The following is a 20638-nucleotide window of genomic DNA, read 5'->3' as shown; positions in this document are numbered from 1 at the left end:
AAGCTGAATTAATGAAACATGATTTTAAGTCCCTCACGCGGAAGAGGCTGTCATACAATATTGTGTTGCTTATAATCACTGTGTAATCTCACTGTCTGCCAGGGGATGGTGGTGCGAAAGCCCTCTGTGAAACAATGTCTTGAGGAGATCAGAGGCGTTCGTCTGTTTCTGGCAGGATAAAAAGCCTTCAAGACTTTATTTGACAGTTTATACCAGAGAATTAATGACACAATGGTTGTCAGCCTCCTGCTGTGAGGAGTGGCCGAAGGTCAGAGTGCTGCATGTTGGCATGAACTTAGGTAATTGTTTAAGGAAGTTGTCGGCCTGTGATACGGAGTACAACATATCAAACCTAAACTATCCTAGCGCCCCCTGGCCAGGGGTGCTAAGGTTGGAGAAAAAATAAGAAAAAAAAGCAAAAATGTTTTTTATAGCCATTTATCCTGAACCAGCAGAACACGTAAACAGCTGTAATAATCAAAATTTCAAGTTTCCCATGGTACCTGAACCCACCTCGTGTGACAGCTGCAACTTCAGAATGATGACGTCATCTGTGTAGAGTTGCCGGTCTGCGTCTGTTATCAAGCTGCTCTGCTCCTTAAGCTAGCATGTAGCAAGCTAGCACCTGTATGTTAATAATGCTAAACAAATGTGGTAAATATTGAATAGTAAATAAAAATAAGAAAATGTATTCTTAAAGTTGATGTTTCTCAGCACATTTTGTAGCATTGTTTATGCTACAAATGCAAAAGTTTGACAAAAAAAAAAAAAATCAACTGACTATAGAATTCCATGAGAGTTTTGCTTGATTTATAAGCAATGTGTGCAGTTTTCCGAAAGTTTTGAGTGTGCACCTGAAAGAAATCAGTTCCAAATCAATAACTTGAAGCCAGTGTTACATTCAAACAGCCTGTGGTGTGGCAGGGGCTGAACACCGGGATCGAAGGTGACGTGATGTGTTTAATGTCAGCAGCAGGGACAGACTCAGCCATGGCACTTCATCAGATAGACAGACCCTCTAGTCAAGGGTCAGCGACCACAGCACACTGGGTGAGTGGTCTCACACTAGACCCTACTTGTCACACCATGTAATGCTGTCACACTTCCAATTGCTGTCCCAGTGATAGTTGGTCTGGCTTGTTACACACCTGTGATGGACTGCAGTCATTTTGAACACTTGGCTCTCTGTGATGGAGAACATCACCTGATGGACCACTGGTCTCCATCTGACATCTGACAACGTCACTCTGCACCCCCTAGTGGAGATGACAGACCCCAGTATTGTTTGGCTACACCTACGGTACAACTTAATTAAAATTCACCGAGCTCCTCTGTTTAGTCTGTTTATCAGAAGTGAGTAGTGAGCGCAAATAATCGCACACACACTCATGCACACACGCACACAAACTTCCTCTCTGTGGTGAAGCTAGCCCCGTTCTCTTGAGGTTTACCCTACTTTACTTTACAGACTGACAGAAATGGGTTGTCTGAAATCCAGTGTGGCTTTGCTTCATTACAAAAGTAGCCTGTCTTAAAACAAACAAACAAACAAACACACAAACACACTCACTGTACACCCTTCAACCTCAATCACACTGCCCTGAGTGGGCCACATGAACATTTGACACCACCCATCCAAAATATGTCACATCCCCAGCAATCTGTAATTTTGTTCTCCTGAGGCTAATTGCCATGGCATCAAAAGACAGTTTTGATGGTTTTTTTTTACAGATGTCTTTAGCCAGACAAGAGGAGTAGGAGGGTAGAGGAGTAAAGGAGGCAGGGAGGGAGAGAAGTGGTGAGAGCAGAAGGAGAGGAGGGCACATGAGATTTCACTCACAGCATAGCAGCGCGTGTGTCTCCTCAGGTAATCCTGCCTCTCTAAGGCATTATTGAATTTTCTTGTTTTTCTTCTTCTCTTTGTCAAGACAGGGAGGAGTGTGTGTGTGTGCAGAGGAAGAAATGGGGAGGGCAGATGGTGGGTTAAACAGAGAGCGGCTGACTTCTGAGAGGTCTGCAGCGGCTGCTTGATTCTCATTCACCTCTGCAGATCCACGTCAAAACACAGCCAGACCTTTTAAGGCGCCCAGCTTTGAAGTGAGACGAGAGCCTCAAATCCGAGCTCTCCTCCACATATGCCCAGTTTGAAAAATTAGCAGCCATGTGCGTCTCCCTGCACCTTTGAAGTTCCACACGGTGCTTGACGTTCCACATTGGAACAGAGGAATCAGAGACTATGCAGCCTGACTTGTAGATTAAGTAAAGAGTTGGTGCGGCACGGTAGGGCAGGCAGAGAGCCGCGTCTCTGGGTTTCGTGTGGTCAGGTCTTGCAAACCTTATTCTTGTTAACACTGTTTACCTGACTCTTCCAAAAAGCTCTTCAAAGTAAAAACAACAAGTAGCAACAGTGAGAGGTGACAGAGTGAAGTTGTGATCTGCCTTAAACCAGAATTGAACCAGCGTCTGAGCGGAGCACATCCAAACAAGCTACAGGTTTGCTTTTCATTTAGAGCGAATACCAACAAAAAAAAAATCGACTTCTGAGCCAGATGCATGTGTACTTTGATATTGATTGTTTCTATAATTGCAAACCTCTAATTTGACCCTGTTGTTTAGTCAACAATCCTCAGGTGAGATAGAGCGAGGAGTATTTACAGTGATCTTTGCTCCCTTTCCATTTTCAAACTTCCCTTTCTACATCGTCCCATGTGTGTCATGTTTTACATAGTTGTTAAACAGTACATCCACTCTGGACCTCAGGTTCTCAAGACAATAACAGCAGAGGATGGACCAAAGGATCTGTGTGTGTTCTTAGCGCTTAGCATACAGGTTTCCACACTGGCTTGAAGTCTTCACTGATTTGTGCTGATGAACATTTTATTTAGAAGAAAGAACAGTTTTTTCTTTAATGACGTGAGCCCCACAGGTGAGAGGAGTTAGAGGAAGACTATTATCACACAATGTGTTAAAGCTGCTTATCCCATTGTAATCTGACCTGAATGAAGGGTTTTGTTTAAAAGCCATGAGGCCACAAGTCTCCTAATCCCTGTTGAGCGACGCTGCACGGCCACATCTAACCTCCTCAAATACCTTTTGGCCTCTCCCCTTCCTGATGGCTGAGTTGACTGTAGCAGCCGTTGGCATGTGCAGTGCACATGCAACTTTAGGGCAACTAATCCCCAAGCTTGTCTTGTCCTCATCACTGAGACCTTCGCTGCCGGTTAGAAGATTTGGGAGATGATTGCTATTTTGGAGCTGGAAAGTGAAATAGCCTCAAGGCGCTGTGTAAACATTGCAGCTCATCACAAACCGTCATGAGTGAGACTAGTTTCCATACTGCCAAGGCAAGCAAATCCACATCTTGTTATGAGGGAATCTGCCGTGCCGAAGCTGTGCTTAGTGACACATTTTGTTGTCAGAGGGTTTGTCTAAACAGGTATCAGAGCTGTAAGCTGTCGTATCGGCGTGCATCACCTGCGTCCTCTGAACCTACTGTCATCCCAGCAGGCTACCAGTTCATAAGGAAGCATTAGTATCAGGGGTTTCTGCAAACAAACATCTTTTTTAATGTGTCAGTAACATAGGAATAACATGCAAGTGCGAGTGCACCTGTGTGTTTTACAAACAAATGTGTATTTTGGCAAATCCCCGTCCTCAAGAGCATCTTTAAGGCGCCTCGTTTCAGGGCACGTGAAGACGCTCAACCCTTCTCCATTTGGCAGCTGACTACGATTAGAAAAAAAACTGTCAGGTTTGTTTGTGTGAATGAGAATGAAGGGCAGGGATCATCCTGTCGACGGTGTCAGTCTCTGAAGACTTTCCTGGTAACAAACTTAAAAAGGTGCATGTATACGTCAGTTTGTTTAGTACTTTTACACCGTAGGTTTGTACACAGTGTGTACTGTGTGTGTTTGTGTTCGACATGTGTTTGGAGGTAGTGTAGCACTCGTGCTTCTCCGCAGGCGGCCTGTCGTGCGGCTCTGATCAGATTTTATCAGGCCCAGAGAGGAGGCGGTGGTGAAGTTCCAGGGTGCTGGGTGGGTCTGGTTCAGGTGTCAGAGGGAAAGGGAAGAAAGATTAATGGTCTCTCTGAAATGAAAACCTTCCTGCATGAGCCCCTGACCTGCCTGTCAGGGGAGGGGTCCGCTAACTAACCAGGGATCACTTGGGACAGGTTGGGTGATTTTTTTCAAGCCTCTTCGCTGATTGGTTTGGTGTGTCCTGTGGAGCGATCACTGACGGATGGAAGGACGGCGAGACAGCGGACGGCTGTGGGCTGGCCTCTGTGAACAAGCCCTTCATTCATAGCCCAGTTCTCAGGAAGTCTCGGGAGGTTAGGTAAAGATGAAAAGCGCCTAATAAGTTGTCGGAAGGTCTCAACACTGAGCAACTTCTTTATCTGATGAAAGGACAACTTCAAATAGATCCAAACTCTGTTCTTCATCCCTTCATTTCCTTGTGGAACAGGTACAAAACAGATGTTTCTTAGCCTGGCTTAGAAACGGCATTGACTTCACAACGAAAAGATTTCTTTTCTTCAGTAGAAAACTTCAATTGGTACCCACCAAATGCCTGTTTTTTAATTATTGCTCTCTGTTAGCTACGGTGCTACATTAAGCCATAACAACAGGGTTCTTCCAGGATTGTAAGCGAATGTCTTCCGGGACAGTGTGTGAACTTGCAGCCTTTAAGCACTAGTCGTCCTCTCACTTTACGTGTGCACGCTGGATAAAAACTCTTTTGTCCTCTTTTATTTTAAGTGCTCTTAGACAAACTCCACTTAGGGCTTTGTATTATGTCACAACAGCCTGTTGTTCGTCCCCTAAGACACTTTTATTTTTGGCTGCTGTCACCGCTGTTGAAGTTCTTTATTGCATCAACTTGTTGACAAATGCTCCTTTGTAAACTTTGTAGCTGCCCTCATTTATTCATTAACAAAGCAGTTACTTGAGCTGGCTCCGCGGGCTTGCTTTCTATTCAGGTTACTGATCAGTTGTCTACACCCTAGTGGTCTCTGGGCTGTTGCCCACCCATGATGGGAGGTTCAATGAAGAACTTATTTATAATTGCAAGTGGGGAGAGGTTTTTCTAAAAAGCATTTTTCTCTTTAATGAAAGTTTCTGGCAGTGTTGGACTGACATGCTGCCAGAAGGTTTTAGTATTCTTTTAGTATCATGTTAATATGATTAGTCTTGGCAAGGATTTAAAAAAAAATTAAATTGGCACCAAGTAGATTAGCCATGAGCTGGAATTCAATGCCAATGTTGTCATCAATGATTTCTTCTCAAAGGTAGGGTTGGCGGAAAAATGTTTTTAAAGGCCATTGTTTAAATTTTCCTGTGGGGCCAAAGAGGGTGGAGGTCTATTTGTTCTGGCCAGGTCTGGTTATTCCAAATGATATCCTCTGTGGTCTAGTTTCCATTTTTGTCTCTGAGGGAAACACTGTGTAATTTGTGACCTGAATTGTCATCGCCTGCCTTCACTGCTCTGAGCGATTCATTCACTTCATTTACTCTCCCTAGAATTACAATTTCACAACAGGACTTGCTAACATCAAAATCACTCCAAAAATGAACCTGCCTCCGCAGGGCTAACCGATCCCATCAGTGTTGGGTTACCTGGCTGCTCCTGTGCTCACCGTGCCGCTGGAGAAGGACATTAATGCAGCTCTATGCCTAAGCGAGAGGGTGCAATGACCCCCTCAGGATTTGGCTGATGGTGTGAAGGCTCCTCCAGGCCTCAGTGCTTTCTCTCACTCAGTGACTCACCTGACCTGGCTGTTAGGGCCAAGCACAGATGAAGCTTTCATTCCACCCAGTCCTGCAGCTTCAGCTCCTCATAAAGCAACCATTTGATCCCCTTGAATTTCTAAATCGTCCTCCGTTTGATTCCCCATTTACATGGGCTAAGTTCTTCACTTTGAACTGAATGGAGAGTCAAATTTCTGCATCAGTGATTGGTAAACCTAGTGAACCCCCCCCCCCCCCCCCCCCACCACTACCACCACCACCACCTGCACAACCAGGTTGTCCATTTGGTCCCTGGCACCCGCGCTTAAGCACCCACCGCGCTGTCTTGCCCTTAAACCCCCGCTCTCTCGCTGTCTTTGTATCTGTGTTTACCCTTGGTAATTAAAATCACAACATATCTTTCCCTCTTTTTTAAAATATATTTTCTATAAATTCTATTATTTACATATATTGACATTTTTCTTTTGATAATTCCTGGATTTTATTCAATAAAAAGCCCAAAGCCCATTGAGGTTGTGTATTTTTACACCTTATTTTTATTCAATTCAACGCCGTCCTGTGCACTTCTCTGATGTATGTTAGAGAAAACCTGCAGGAAAAGGACTTTGTTGACGCTTTGATCATTTATGGCAGTGCAATTACAACCCATTGACATGTGAGTTAATGACTAGAAATATGGACTTCAGAGGACCAGAAAATTGTAGGTTTGCTTTAAAAATCGTATTATTCTCTGGTTCCAAAGAGTCAAGTACACTCAGCTGCCTGAAGGCAGGGCCCAGCATGTCAGGACTGCAGCATTTCTTCCCTATAATACCACACTCTTACGGTTAAAAATGGTGTTTAAAGAAAATTACACCCCAGGTAGTGTACATACTCAGGCTTTGTTAATTGAGTGCCCCTTTTTATCACTGTTGTCAGACGGATCCCTGGTGTGAGTCTTAAATTCATAGTTATTACTTTCAGTACGTCAATTGAAACACTATTGTTTTACAGACTGTCTTTAATCAGAAACTTTGAAGACCCTGTGTGGTCTCCTGCTTGTAAGGACACAGGCAGTGAGTTCTGTAATGATAAGCACTTTTGCGTGGAAAATACGGCCGCTGCCAAATAATTACGACCCCCTTTATTGTTTTGGACGAAGAATAATGCCGTTCCTTCGCACCATAAGTTCAGCTGTCATTTTTATGTAAAAATCTTGTTACTGCTGCCAGAAGAATAGCAGTAAAGTTTCGAAGGAGGCGACTGGACTAGTTTGAAGCTCAGTTCTTGTTTCACACCTGTTAGCCAGAACCGCAGAAGCCTTTACAACGTGAAACATCTTACAGAAGTTCAAGCAATTCCAACGGCCTAATCTCTTGAGGATAGAAATGACTGAAACCTCAGAACCTCACAGACATTGTAAAAATATTTCCATACAGTATTTTTATTTTTCTCTCTACCAATAATTTGTTTATTATGTGGCTGAGTTAATTTACTAGCACAACATGATACATATCTTGTACACAGATACTGCAGTATTAGTGGCTTCTGTTCTATTTCTTGTTTACTTGGATTTTACATTGGTACTTGTATTTGTATGTATCACAAAATACATGCAAATTCAATAATAACTAAATACAAACTTGTTAACCTGCTGTTAAGCTATTTGACTAGTTGATATTTACAGTAGTTTTCAACCTCCCAAACCCTCCTCAACCAGATCAACTATAGACACAGCTGTTTACTTTATTGATCCCATATTTGGGAAATTGTTGCGTTAGCAGCAGATATGATTTTAACAGGCTGCCCCTAGGAAGCGCCACGCATGTGGTTCCTCTGGGAATCGAACCCAGTTTGAAAGGTAAAATGTAATAACTGTGATCAGTCTGATAAACACCTAACCTGCTGCTATTGAGTCTTCCAAGAACAAAAACAACCTTTATCTACCTACAGTATCTAGACACTATGATGATTGGTTGAAGTATTTCTTGACATGTGTTGGTGCCCTGCCATGTATCTCAATGTACATGCCCATGGTGCACGGTAAAACATGGGAATCTGCAAGGGCTTTAATGCTGGTGCCAGTCACAGATGTCCAGCATGACCATGCCACTGCCCTCCTGGCACCATGACCAGGGAAAGTATGTCAGTCAAGCTTCCTCTGGGGTGTGAATGGAGCAGCCTGTTCCTGCAGCAAATCTGGCTCCACTTTCATTTCCAGTATAAACACTAGGTCTAGTCTTGATCATAAAGCACGGGCTTGTGTGGGTTTTAAATGGTTCTTTTTATATTTAGCACACTGTTTAAAAATGCAGTGGCATTGTACTTGCAATAATATTTTGAGCACATTGTTTATCTCATCTGTCTTTCTTTTTTGTTTATTGCCAAATGATTTAGGATTATTATACAAGCAGCCTATTTGGTTCAATTAGAAAAAAGGATCTCAACTGAATTCATTATGCTGGTGGTGGAATGTGGTGAAGGACGCTTCAATAACACACTATTAAACGCTGCATATCACAGCCTATATTAAAATTTGACCTGTAGAGCGTGGCATTTCTGAATTTAAAAGGTCTGATTCTTTTCTGGAGAGCTTTAACAAGTTTTATAATCCACAAAAATTGACATTTTACAATCCTGTGCAAAAATTCATTTGATAAGTTTTTTTGTTACCCTCAAATCAACAATTCTTAAATTAGAGCAAACATCAAATTTGGAAACCATTTTAAATTATTTCAGCTTTAAAACAGGTTTTGACCTGGCTCCATTTTTTTCTCTTCTTTTTCTCTTCTATTTTTTATAATCTGATTAATCACACATGAGAATGTCGACTAAAAGAAACTTTTTTTTCAAAATGTTTTTTATAAATTCAATTGTTCTTTTTTAATTGCCCACAGATGTGGGAACTAAGTCATAAAGTTTAGTAATGTATGGAGGTAGGAGTGCCAAAAAAAAGTAAATTTCAGGACCAACCAACTGCCATACGACTCTGTGGTATAGTTCAAGCTAACAGAAGAAAAAAAAAACTATATTGACAGCTAACAAGAAATGTTATCAGACGTTGCAGCTCTTGTTTCTGATCAATTTATGGTCATATTCCCTGGTCATGTGAGTGAAAGAGGGAAAACAAAGTCTCAGGAGACGTCTGTGCAGCATCCAGCCAGATTCAGGCCCTGCCTCCCAGTTATCTGTTCCACAAGCTGAGATCAAACTGCGGAGCTGGCAAACCCGCCTAGGCTTCAGCACAGCCATGTTCCAGCAGCTGCAAAGCAGGAACAGACCCAGCATGCCTTGTTGAAGTTAGGGAGACAAACTGAAAGATTCATGGGCTGCATATGTCATTAACTCGCTACATGATTGATATCCCACATGACTAATGTCACAACTCAAAAAAAAAAAAAACATAAGAAAAAGGCAATCATTTTCCAACACATCAATTTTTCTTCATATTTTCACTAAAAGAATTCAATGTTCAGTCTCAAGTTTTACAACTGTGGTCCTCTGAGATCTTTTCAAGACTTGTCTGGCAAGTGGGATGACAGAGAAAGATATAAAATCACTGATGTGATATGTTGGATCTGAGTGAGAACCTTTGAGTTTAACCCTCTTATCTGCAGTATATGAGTACAGGTTATAATGTAGCAGAGACCATGAAGATGTCAGCGGACCATCACCAACTGAACACAAAATATCAAAATTCACACAAAACAACTCCCAGAGCATGATTTCAAAATGCTATTGGTCAGAAGTTGACGTGAGATTTATGCTGTTGGTTTGTTATCGTCTGTCCAGTTGATCTCATTTACTTTCCCTTTCAATGAAAGGCCTCCCGAGGCTAGAAGGTGCACGGAGACAGACATGTGAGCTTTTGACCGTCTGTGAGTGTCTGCTCATTAATTAGGCCAGGGAATTCCAGCAGCCCGTGTTCTGAGGGGGCGCAAAGGTACCAGATGGACTCTGCGAGGGGTGCTGGGATACGAAAAAACAACAGACAGTTAAAGAAAGAGAAGAAGACAGGACTGAGACAGACAAAACACACACACTCACCCTGTCAAAATAGTCACGAAGCCTTAGCGACATCCCAGGCCTGCATCATCCCTGCCAGCCTGTGTGGCCACCAGACTCAGCATTAAAAGCCGTTTTTGCAGAACTAACAAACTGATTTATGATCTGTTCTGGGAAATAAGGGAATAATCTGCCATGAAGCCATCTACACAGGCTGTGTTTGACCCATAAATAGTCAGTTTGTATTTTGCCACAATTAATCCTCCTTCTTTTCTGACTAAATGTCAAGTCAAAGACGATTAGGGAAAAGGCAGGGCAATGAATTTGTCACTCATAAATAGAATTATTGTTGTTTTTTTCTCCATTTCATATGTTATTTGGTTTGATTTGTTGTTATGTGTGTTGTTGAAGCACTTAAGGATAGATTCTTCAGACACTTTTTTTTACTGTTATGTTTATGTATATTTTTCAAGATTAAATATTTCCTTTTTATTAAGAAGCGAAAACCGTATCCCAGTTCAGGATTATTGTTTTTGAGTGCAGTTTTAAATTATTTCTATTTCTGTTCAGATGTTTGACAAAATGTTTAGAAAAAAACCAAAAGAAAGAGAGAGATTTATCATCAGCTGAATTATGAAGATGAAGAAAAATGTGAGGGACAGGAAGAGTCAGAGGGAAAATGGAAGAGCCGCTCGATCCATTTTTCATCTGACAAGGTGAGAGTGAATGGACTGAGAACCTGAGGGAGTCAAGGAAAAATGCTGCAGATATGGATAAGAGTCAGTGCGAGCGCGCAGAGGCGAGTTGTGATAGATGGATGAAGAGGGAGAGGGGGAGAGAAAGAGCTTCTTGATTGCCGGTTTCAGGCAGTTTGACTGGTCGGTGACAGCATGCTCCTGCTCCGACCATACGGCCTGTCTCCTTAGCTAACAGCCCAGCTGCACGGGGAATGTCCCCGGGCCTGACATTTTGACACGGGCGCCACGTTGACAAATAGCTGGAGTTTTCACCTCCTGCTACACTGTCTGCTCCCTGCTAAAGCAGCCCTCGCTGACTGTATGAAGTGAGGGGGTGGGAGGGCTGACAGATCTGCTGTCAGACCAGGGCTGCTGATCGAGGTCTCTGTGGGTGGCAGACTAGTACGAACAGGGAGGGGTGGAGTGACGCCGGCCATTGACAGAACACTTGAGCCAGATTTTGGGCACTTTGCACACTAGTTATCTTGCACCCTGTCCCAATCCATCTCCTGTGCATCCACCCCCTAACACTGTGTTAGGTGGATGTGGTGGCGGGGCATTCTAGAGAACCATTGGCTCTCCCATTACCCATCCAGTCCCAGCTGAGAGGGCCCGTCAATTTGGTGTTGGCAAGGCAGCTCTGTAATCACAGCACAGTGTGGGATTGGAGAGTGTGCACCTGGATCCCGTTGCAAATCATTTGAAAAATGTTTTTTTTTTTTTTTTCTTAATTCTGTGATGAGAGTTTTGCCGTCAGATGTTCCACACTGATTGAGTTATATATTAACTTTCTGGATATCATTTATCACTGGCTCAGGTTTGCAGTTAAAACTGGGTCATATTGAAAAATGTAATAAAACCAAAAAATAGTACATTGGTTAAGAGTGACTAAGAAAAATCCCACACTGATTTAAATGTGGGAGGTTCCTCCATCAGGAAGTAACTGAGAACAAGTTCAACTTTCAAGACTGGAAAAAACCCCAGCCATCAAAAGGTTGTTCTAAAGAGCAAGGGTGGGTCAAAGGTCACTTCGTCTTACTTTCTTTGTCTGACTTTTTTCCTTTTTAATTGAAATTGTGTACCAGAAGGTGTACAACCTTTTAGACTACACAGTGACAAAAGTTAAAGGAGGAAGATGGTCGGATCGATGTTTCCACCCCTGGTCCCTGTATGGAGCTTTTAATAATCTCCATGAATGTTTGTGGATTATCTCCAGGATGTATGTATTTATATGTGGTCCTGTGATCTATCCAGTTCTTACCCCTCCCTCACCCGTTGACTCCTGGGATGAGCTCCAGCTCCTATGTGATCCTGAACAATTTTAGGCGGTAAAGGGTGAGGAAATGTCCCAACTTTGAGTACCTACCGGGCAGAGCTTGTATTAAACATCTGCCTGTTGTTCCAGGGTTATCTACAGCATTGTTTCGTGAGACTGGGTCGCGACCCTCAGGTGGGTCGCAAGAGGGTTTTTTTTTGGGTTGCCTTGCATCATGTTTCCCAGGAATTTATGAATAATGTCTATTGACTTGGGTCACGAATGTGTGTGACTTTTAAAATATGGGTCCCCAGAAAAAAAGAATGCCTATCAAACAGCCACGACTCCAAGAATGTAAAGGTATTCTCAGACTTTTCAGTGCTGCTGCACTCCACCACACTGACTATGTTTTTCTTCAGTACCAGAGGGCCTTTCAGTGTTGGTGGTTGGCTGTTATTATGGGCTTGTATTGATTAATCCCCTCGCCTGTATAACCTCCAGCTCACTTTGAGGTGTCCCCAGTGTGGCGCTGCTCTCAGCAGAGCACATGCTGTGATTAATGCCCATCTCCTGAGCTTACCTGCTTCAGAGCCCAGATTTGTTGGCTCACAACTATAGATCAGTCTGCGTCTCCTCCTCGGTCCTGAAGCCACTGCTGTTCCCTGTGCAGGAGATCGGTCCTCTTGGTTCTCCAAGTCTCTCAGCTCATCCCTTGGGTGTGAAGCTGCGAGATGCATTAAACAAGTCACCTAATAGGGATGCTACAATATGCTTGACTTGCTTCACTCATGCCCGCCCGTCTTCTCCCACTCGTTCTTCCTTCGAAACTCCCCCTGCTGAAATGAAATTGGATCAAAGACGAGAGAAGGGGGTCGATGTGGAGGGAGGGGTCCTCATTGGGTTTTGTTGAAATATTTATGGGTCAGGGATGACTGGGTAAATTGAATATCTGTGCTATCTCACTTGCCTGTTTAACTTGCGCCTAGGCAAATATGTTTCCTAGGTGATAACCTTTTATGTACCAGTCTGACTTCATTGAAATGCATAGAGATAAAAATATGTCACACTTCACAGCCAAGCCAGGCAACCGGTGATGCTCGATTATTCAAATGATAATTGACCCCCACCTGTGGCTGTCTTATATTCAATAGTCAATCACTCCATCCACTGTTAAGATATGGAGAAAATACAGTCTGTCATTTACATTTCAAACCACTAGTGAATGTCAAGTACCCGCGGCGAGCCATTTGTGGGGAGAAGAATGGGAAAAATATATGGCCAATTATGATTTCCAATCTTTTTAATAATTTAAATGCTGTTGATGTGTGAATTACTGGCAGCACAGCTCTCAGTCCTGTGCCCTGTTTATTTCAGCGCTGTATTATTTTCTCTCTAACAAATGACTCGATGTTAATCTTCATATATAATTTTCATTTGTCTGATATAATGGCTTCTAGTGACTTGCTGTCAAAGGCTGATAAATCGACGAGCCGTATCAAAGCACTAGAGTCAACAATGGAGAAATGTTTGTCGGCCAAGACGAGGGCCTTTCATTTCACATGGGCACTCCTGGTAATAAATGAATGCATAAACATGTTTCTGCAAACACACGGGTGTATGTGTGTGTGTGTGTGTGTGTGTGTGTGTGTGTGTGTGTGTGCGTGAACACATTCAATCGTCTGATCCTTCGGCGGGCGAGCTTTGATCCTCATTGTACAGAACATCACACCTGTGTGGGAGATTTCCTTCAAATCACCAATGGCTTGTCAGTTTCTCTCCAGCATTTCTCTTGCTGTTGCTGTCAGATCTGTGCAGGAGCGGCCAGTGTGTCTCTGTGTTGTCAGTTCTCTCTTGGAAAACACACGTTATGGGTTCAATTTGCATAAATTTCCAAATGGAAGCCATGAAAGCATGCTCCGCAACCGTGCCTGTTTGTTTAAAGTCAGCCAAAGCTCTATAATTAGCAGTGTTTAATTATGGAAATGGCCGCTGAGGAGGAATTCAAACACACTTCTTCCCTGGTTCATTAGTCACAGGGGCAAAAAAAATGAAATGCTTTCAGCAATGAAGGGTTCATATTTCAAGCTTATAGCTGCTAAAAGGGGGTACTCAGAAAATCAATTTTATGAAAGTCCGTGCAGCACTAAAGGGAGTTCCATGCAACTAAGCAATTTTGAGATAATGTCGGTGTGGCTCTGATTCATGGATGCTAACAAGACTTTGCTCTCCTTGCCTGGGACATTATCCTCTAAGCCCAGGTCAGAGGTCAAGTTCTGGTTTAAATCAACCACTGTTTAGCATAACTCGATTCTTAAAGCGCTGCTGGCAAACCCACACTGAATAGATAAGTAGTCTTAGAGTGTAGGCCGGGCTGTGTAACAGATCAAAGCTCATCAAAGCTGTGTGAAGGGAGAAGAGAAAGTTCAGGTAAAATAAGAATGAAACCCAGCGTTGACCCCGGGAGGCACTCGTTAGTCTGTACCACAACAATGATGTCTTAACCTTGGCCACAACCTCCAGTCGTGACAGTAAACATACAATTTCTGCATGCCTCTCAGCACACAGGCGCCCTCCGCACTATAAATCCAGCGTCTTTGATAGCTCCACACATCAAGCTGGGTGTCATTCTGCGGTATGAAGGATATGGACAACACATGTGCAGGGGGGCTGCCGGAGACGCTTTGGGAGCGCCAGGTCGCTCGGGCCCAACTTTAGAAACCACATCACCGCCACCACCAGGCGGCAGCGCCCACACACTCGGTGGGAGACCCCGTCACTAATAGCTTGTTGTGGGGCTTTGGTGTCTTTTTGGTGTGTGTCCTGTGTTCCCCAGTGGCAGTGGGGACATTTTTGGTGCATCGTTTAAGCTGGGAGGTCACATATAAAAACGTCTGCAGCTGCACGGGGACGGCTGGCCCGCGCTCCTCACAGGGGATTCCCATTAGGCAGATTGATTGTTTCCTCTCCTCTGCTCCTTTGATTCATGTCTTCCATCTGAGCTTTAATGAGCCATCGGCCGTATGGCACCACTCAGGGCATCTGTTCATCAGCCCCCTGTACTGTACATGGCGTATGGGAAGACTGTAAATACAGACACATACAATGGCATAGACAGTCATACATGGGATGTGTGTCGTCTCTCTGTAATGCTTTCTGATGGCACACTCCTCACTGGAAATACTCATCATAAAAAAAAATTAAAAAAATTAGGCAGACTGAAATCAGTGATATTCATACTATAAAAAAAAAGTACCCATGGATAACAGCGTTAGCATTGAACAACACAGCAGGATGGGTGTCGATGTGCACCAGGTCCATGCACACATTATTTATTCTGCCACAGAAAAGAAGGGACAGCTTTACAGCTCTCCACCACAGCCACTATTTACAGCCTCAGCCGTCCATATATCCTCCCTGATCCACTTTTATGTTACACGCAGAATGATAATTATGATAACAATAATAACTACCCATATAAAATCCTTGACTATGAGCTACAGTCCTCTCCATATCCTGCTCTCTGCGTTCCTCACTGGAGACCAAAATAAAGCACCAGATTCTCTCAGCCAGCATCCGATTGTGATTCACCGCTACATGTTGGAACGTTTTATTCATGATAGTTTTCCATCTTGGGAATTTTCAGGTTATAAAGATTCCATAGGGAATAGGGAAGTCCCATAGGGTACGCAGCATTAGCTCTTTTTTTTCTTCTTTAAAGCTATATTTCATCTTCGCTGTGCAACTGAATGTTAACTACTCTCAGTTTATTGGTTTTATGCTTTAAAAATTAGGTAAAATGTGTACATTTCAATTCTGTTACTTGTCTCAACATTTTTACTAGTAAGGTGGGAACATTATTTTACTGCTTCCCTTCTGCTGTAATGGCCCAGATAAGACGACCATTATTTTGGTTCTGATTAAAATTCTTCTCTTTCCCCTCAATTCTGATGCTTCTGGGCACATTCTGGGTTTTATATGTCTACTATTATTTTATGATGCAATGGAAGTTCAGCTGCAAATAACATCAGTATTATAAACCAAAAGGTATGTGTGTGTGAGTCAGAGTCAGAGACGTGTTCATTGACTGGAGGCTGCAGGGTAGACTGGTGTGCCAGCTCAGATGAACTGCAGATGAACCGAGTGAGTAAAGGCAGAGTCATAAACACACGCTGCTCTGTGTTATTGATTGTTGAGAACAAATGATTGTTTGCTGAAAATATTAGCTGAGAGAAGACGTGGCCCTCACTGATCAGGGCTGATCTGCAGGGTGGCCCAGGGTCTCGGCTGTTTGTGTTTGTTTAACTGTGTCAGCACGTGCGGCCACCTTAACTCTGCATGTGCATGTTCTGTTTATTGTTAATGTGCGGCTCTGTGTGTGTGTGTGTGTCGGTCTGTGTGCTGCTCACACACGCACTCACACACACATTTCTGGTTTGTCTCAGGTTGCCGCGGCACTGTATGTGGAGAGAACTGTCTCTAGAGGTCACTGCAGTTCCATGGGTGACAGATGCAAGTGAGGCCATCAACAACATCCTGTTCAACACAGCCATTCATAGAACGGCCAGACACTATAGGAGAAAGCAGTGAAGACCTGGGGTGTATCAGTGAGTCTCACACACTACTGTAGGTAAATATATATAAATATATATGGACATGGAACACATCAAATTTGTCACCCAAAAGTTTTGATGATTTAAAATTTAAGACACTAACATACAGTATCTCTGAAAATGACTTCAGTAATAAATAATTATCATCACTCCCAAAATGTAAAATGTGTTATACATATTAGTAAAGTGCTATATACAGTATAAACAATAGAAACAGATATGGCAGCATTTCTATTTCACGGACGAACTACAGGAATGAACCATAAAAAACAACCTTATACGTCCATTTATTTTGGTTATGCTTCGCAAACAATTATTTGAATCCTGTATGGCAGCCAAAAAAACAGGCAGCCAGGCGCCGCTCTGTTACTAATTCTATTACACCGGGTTATTTTTTTAAGCTTTCTTTTCTAAACATTTACTGTCAGTACTACACTAAAGCTGCTGTTCCATATGGTTTGTTTGTATTGTGGTTGCGGTGGCAGCGGGGCTGAACCCGCCTGCTTCCAGCCGGCTAGTGGCAGCTACAGAACATGGTCCTCCATGCCAGGTTTAAAATTAGTAACAAATTTAATATGTACTCCGCTGGCATTGTGGGCCTTTTTTGTGAGAGTGCAAAATGCTCTAATAGTTTGTTGCCTGGTCTTTGTGCGAGACCACAGCCAGACCCAATATAGGACCTCACTCTGGAGGACGGAGGTGGCAGGGGAGAAAAGGGAGAACGCAGATGTCTGAGGTGACCAGGCTATGAAAGCTACAGCAATAACACAGGACCACCAAGATAAACTCTGTTCTCACAACATGTCCCTCCTTCTGGCTGAGTGTGCTCTGTGCTTACTCCTCCACGGTCACAACCTCAAGCCCAAACTATTAGCATGACCTAAATGACAAAACCATGCTCCGTTAATGCTATAATCAGGGAGGGAAATGATTTATGGCTTTCATTTTTAAGGATCACTCTCGCATAACGACTAATATGGAGAAAAATATCTGTTTTCACCAAGGGAACCCTCCCATGTTGCCTTATAGGCAGTTAAAGCATGGAAAAGAGCATATTGGTGTCATAAATCTAGATTTTAAACCAGACGGTGTAAAACATAGTGTTGGAATATAGATGGGGAAAATGGGGAAAAAGTTGAACCAAAACAGATTATTACAAAACATGGAGTGGTAGGTTTGTATTAATAGTCCTTCATCAACAAATTGCTTTTTGTTTTCCATCACCATCCATCACACACTGAGCTGCCACGTTAACAAAACATTTTTTTTATAAGGAGGAAAATATGGTTTTACAAGTGTCATGTTAGTTCAAGAAATTTATATTCAACTGTAAAACATCTTGTACCTTTAATATATCCATATTTATTCCCCCTCCTTTTTTAAAAGTGAGGGTCATTAAATATAATTTATACGCAAGCAAAAATTATAAAGTGTGTAGGAGAACAGTTCCTTTACAATCCGTGGCTCACCTTAGAGCTGTGGTTGATTCACTCCACTGTAGTTTGGCCTCTGACCAGCAGAGGGAGGTCATTGATTTATTTCTGTCATGTTTCAGCAGGGATGTGTATTTGCCTCCTCCAGGGTTCTTGATTATGAGTGATTGAAAAGAAACGTGTCAGTTATTATTTTTAGACAAGTGCATAATGCAGTCAGAGCGGCTCCTCTGAAGGCTCATTTATTACGGTGGAGAGATAAGCATGTTCCAGCAGCCGGGGTTCCTCCACAGCAGGTCGCCAGCACTGATTAGAAGTGACTTTACATCAGGATATAAATATTTGTCAGCCCACCTTTGAAAGGCGGGCGGGCCGAGGCTCCTCTGCTCCTTTGCCACATGAAAGTACAAATGGAAACACTTAGAGTCGGGTGCTGTATCAGTCATAGCTGTAATAGAATGGCAAATAAAACCGGGTGGAATTATAATGCTTCATCGTTTGACACAGCTCGCTGCTTCTGGCTGTTTGCCTGAACATATAAAACAAAGAGAAAGAGAAAAAAATCTACCTGTGATTAATGGGATCTGTGTTTTTATGTGAGAGTGATCTTTGGAGATACTGTATGTGGTCTGTGTGATGCCTTCATCCTTCCCTCCGACCTCCTCTTTCTCCGCCACATCATCCTTGGTCAGGGTTCCTCTCCTCCAGCTGTTTACCATGCTGCTGTAGAACATGGAGTTTGTTGTGACTGTCCTACTGTGACTGTCCTGTAAAGTCGTTCCATCTCACCATCGACCATGTGAAAACCATGCCACTCTGATGGAGAGACTGACAGAATCACAGTTGACAGAAGTGGTCTGCTGATTTTGAAAATGAAAAAGTTTAAGTCCACCTTACGCCTGGCTTAACAATGTGTGCTGCCAGGACAATGCTCACTGTATCCAAAAGAGAGAGGCAGCAGCAGGATGACTTGTGCAGTTGGAGAGATTATATAGCCAAAATCTTGTTTTGATATGAATGTATTTGAAGTTACTACTGAGGGTACTACCAATCTAAAATGACAATGTAATTGGTCTGTCATTCTTTTTTTTTTAACCATCAGATCTCAGAAATTGCATGATAATTGACGATGTCCAAGAAGCTAATTACTGGTCTTTGTTTCATCCAGCCCAATCATGTTGATCTGGAGATCACAAAACGTGATGCATCGCATGACCACAACTAAAAACTTTAAAACTGTTTTCATCAACTGTAAGCCACTCTTAGACCTTAGTTCTTAGTTATAACTCTAAAAAAATCATTTTGTTTTTGATCAAGTGACTATCATTGCTATTCTTACATCATTTTCCCAGAGTGCACTTCTGTATTTGTTACTTTGCATACCTAGTTTTTTGAGGTCAGCAATAGAACCCTTGTGTAATCGGGATCCTGGAGAAGCGTCTACGTTCCGTGCTGTGTCTTGTTGATGTATGTTGCTTGCAGTATGAGTAACAGTAAGCAGCAGCTCAGTGGATGTAGACATCAGGCAGGTGTGGAGGTGTCGTTAGAGCTAGCAACCATTTGACTTGCACACCAGCGTCTAATCCTGCACAGGAGCTTCACACAGAGAGGCAGGCTCCTGAGCGGAGCCCAGTGGAGAAGAGTGGTGTTGACGCCATACTGTTACACAGCCCTGCTGTGAGTTTCCCTCCTGCTCCCATGATGCCAGTGAAGCTAATGTAGTGGAAATACTCTGTGTTCAGACTGAGGAGCTGTTCATTAGAGGTGCTACTGCAACAGCTACTCATTGAGCTGCATATCCGTGAGGGGGGGGGGGGGGGGGGGGGGGGGTAGAGGCAGGTAGGCATAGAGTCTTCAAGAGAGACACGGTGCTGGCTTCACATGCCGGACTTCATCTGTCAAATGTGCAGCAGTGTTGGCACAGGCTGGAACCAGGAAATTGGAGACATAAATTGAAGAGAATTGATATGCCCACTGCTGCTTTGCAGGATACGGTTGCTGTACAGTTTTGTTATGTGCAGTCCAAATGAACTGCTGTGCAGGCTGTCACCTTTACACTCCACCAAAATAAACTTAGTGTCAGTTGATCTTTCTACAAATCAACAAAACAACCGTTGCACCAACGTTCAACTTTAAATCTGATTTCCGTCCATAATTTGAAGTTACACGATTGCGTGGGTGATTCTGCACGTCTTTCTATATTTCAGCACCAGGAAATGCTCACAAGATGGAGATTTCATGGTTGAAAAAGTCAGAGGATGTTGTCATTGACTCCTGCCGAGGTGTCGACACACATGATCACTGTGTTTTCTTCTCTGATATTTATTCAACTGTTTGAGGTTATGGCTTATCTTATTTTAGTGTTAGTTAATACAGATTCACATATTTATGTCACATTAACAGGAGACGTTAAAGACCAACAGTTGACTAACATGAAGGGTGGAAAAACAAACGTAAAAAAAACAGTGATGTTAAATAGGATTTAAGGATTACTACAGGGCATTAGGGGAAGATTATTCTGATTGTAGTGAAGCTAAGTTCACTCATCGTCCAACGGGCAAACACAAAACACTAAACAAAACAGAGAAACAATAGAGCACACAGTCCAGTCCTGACTGGTGCAAACAAAGCTTTTCAGCAAGAGCAACCGCTCCGCATGTTGGACACCAAAGACCCCATGTAGCATAACAAGACCAAGATCAGGTCATGGGGATGTGACAACAAAAGATGAGATGAGAACATATTGACTTCAACCTAAAATTAAACCAGTCATTTCTAATGTGGTAGAGTCTGTTTTTGATACGACTAAAATCTTTGATTAAATCCTGTTCATTTACACATTTCTGTACTAGCCTAAATTAAAACAGAC

This window comes from Cynoglossus semilaevis, chromosome 5, assembly GCF_000523025.1.
Source record: "Cynoglossus semilaevis isolate Cse_v1.0 chromosome 5, Cse_v1.0, whole genome shotgun sequence".
NCBI lineage: Eukaryota > Metazoa > Chordata > Actinopteri > Pleuronectiformes > Cynoglossidae > Cynoglossus > Cynoglossus semilaevis.
Note: the sequence above shows the minus strand (reverse complement) of the source record.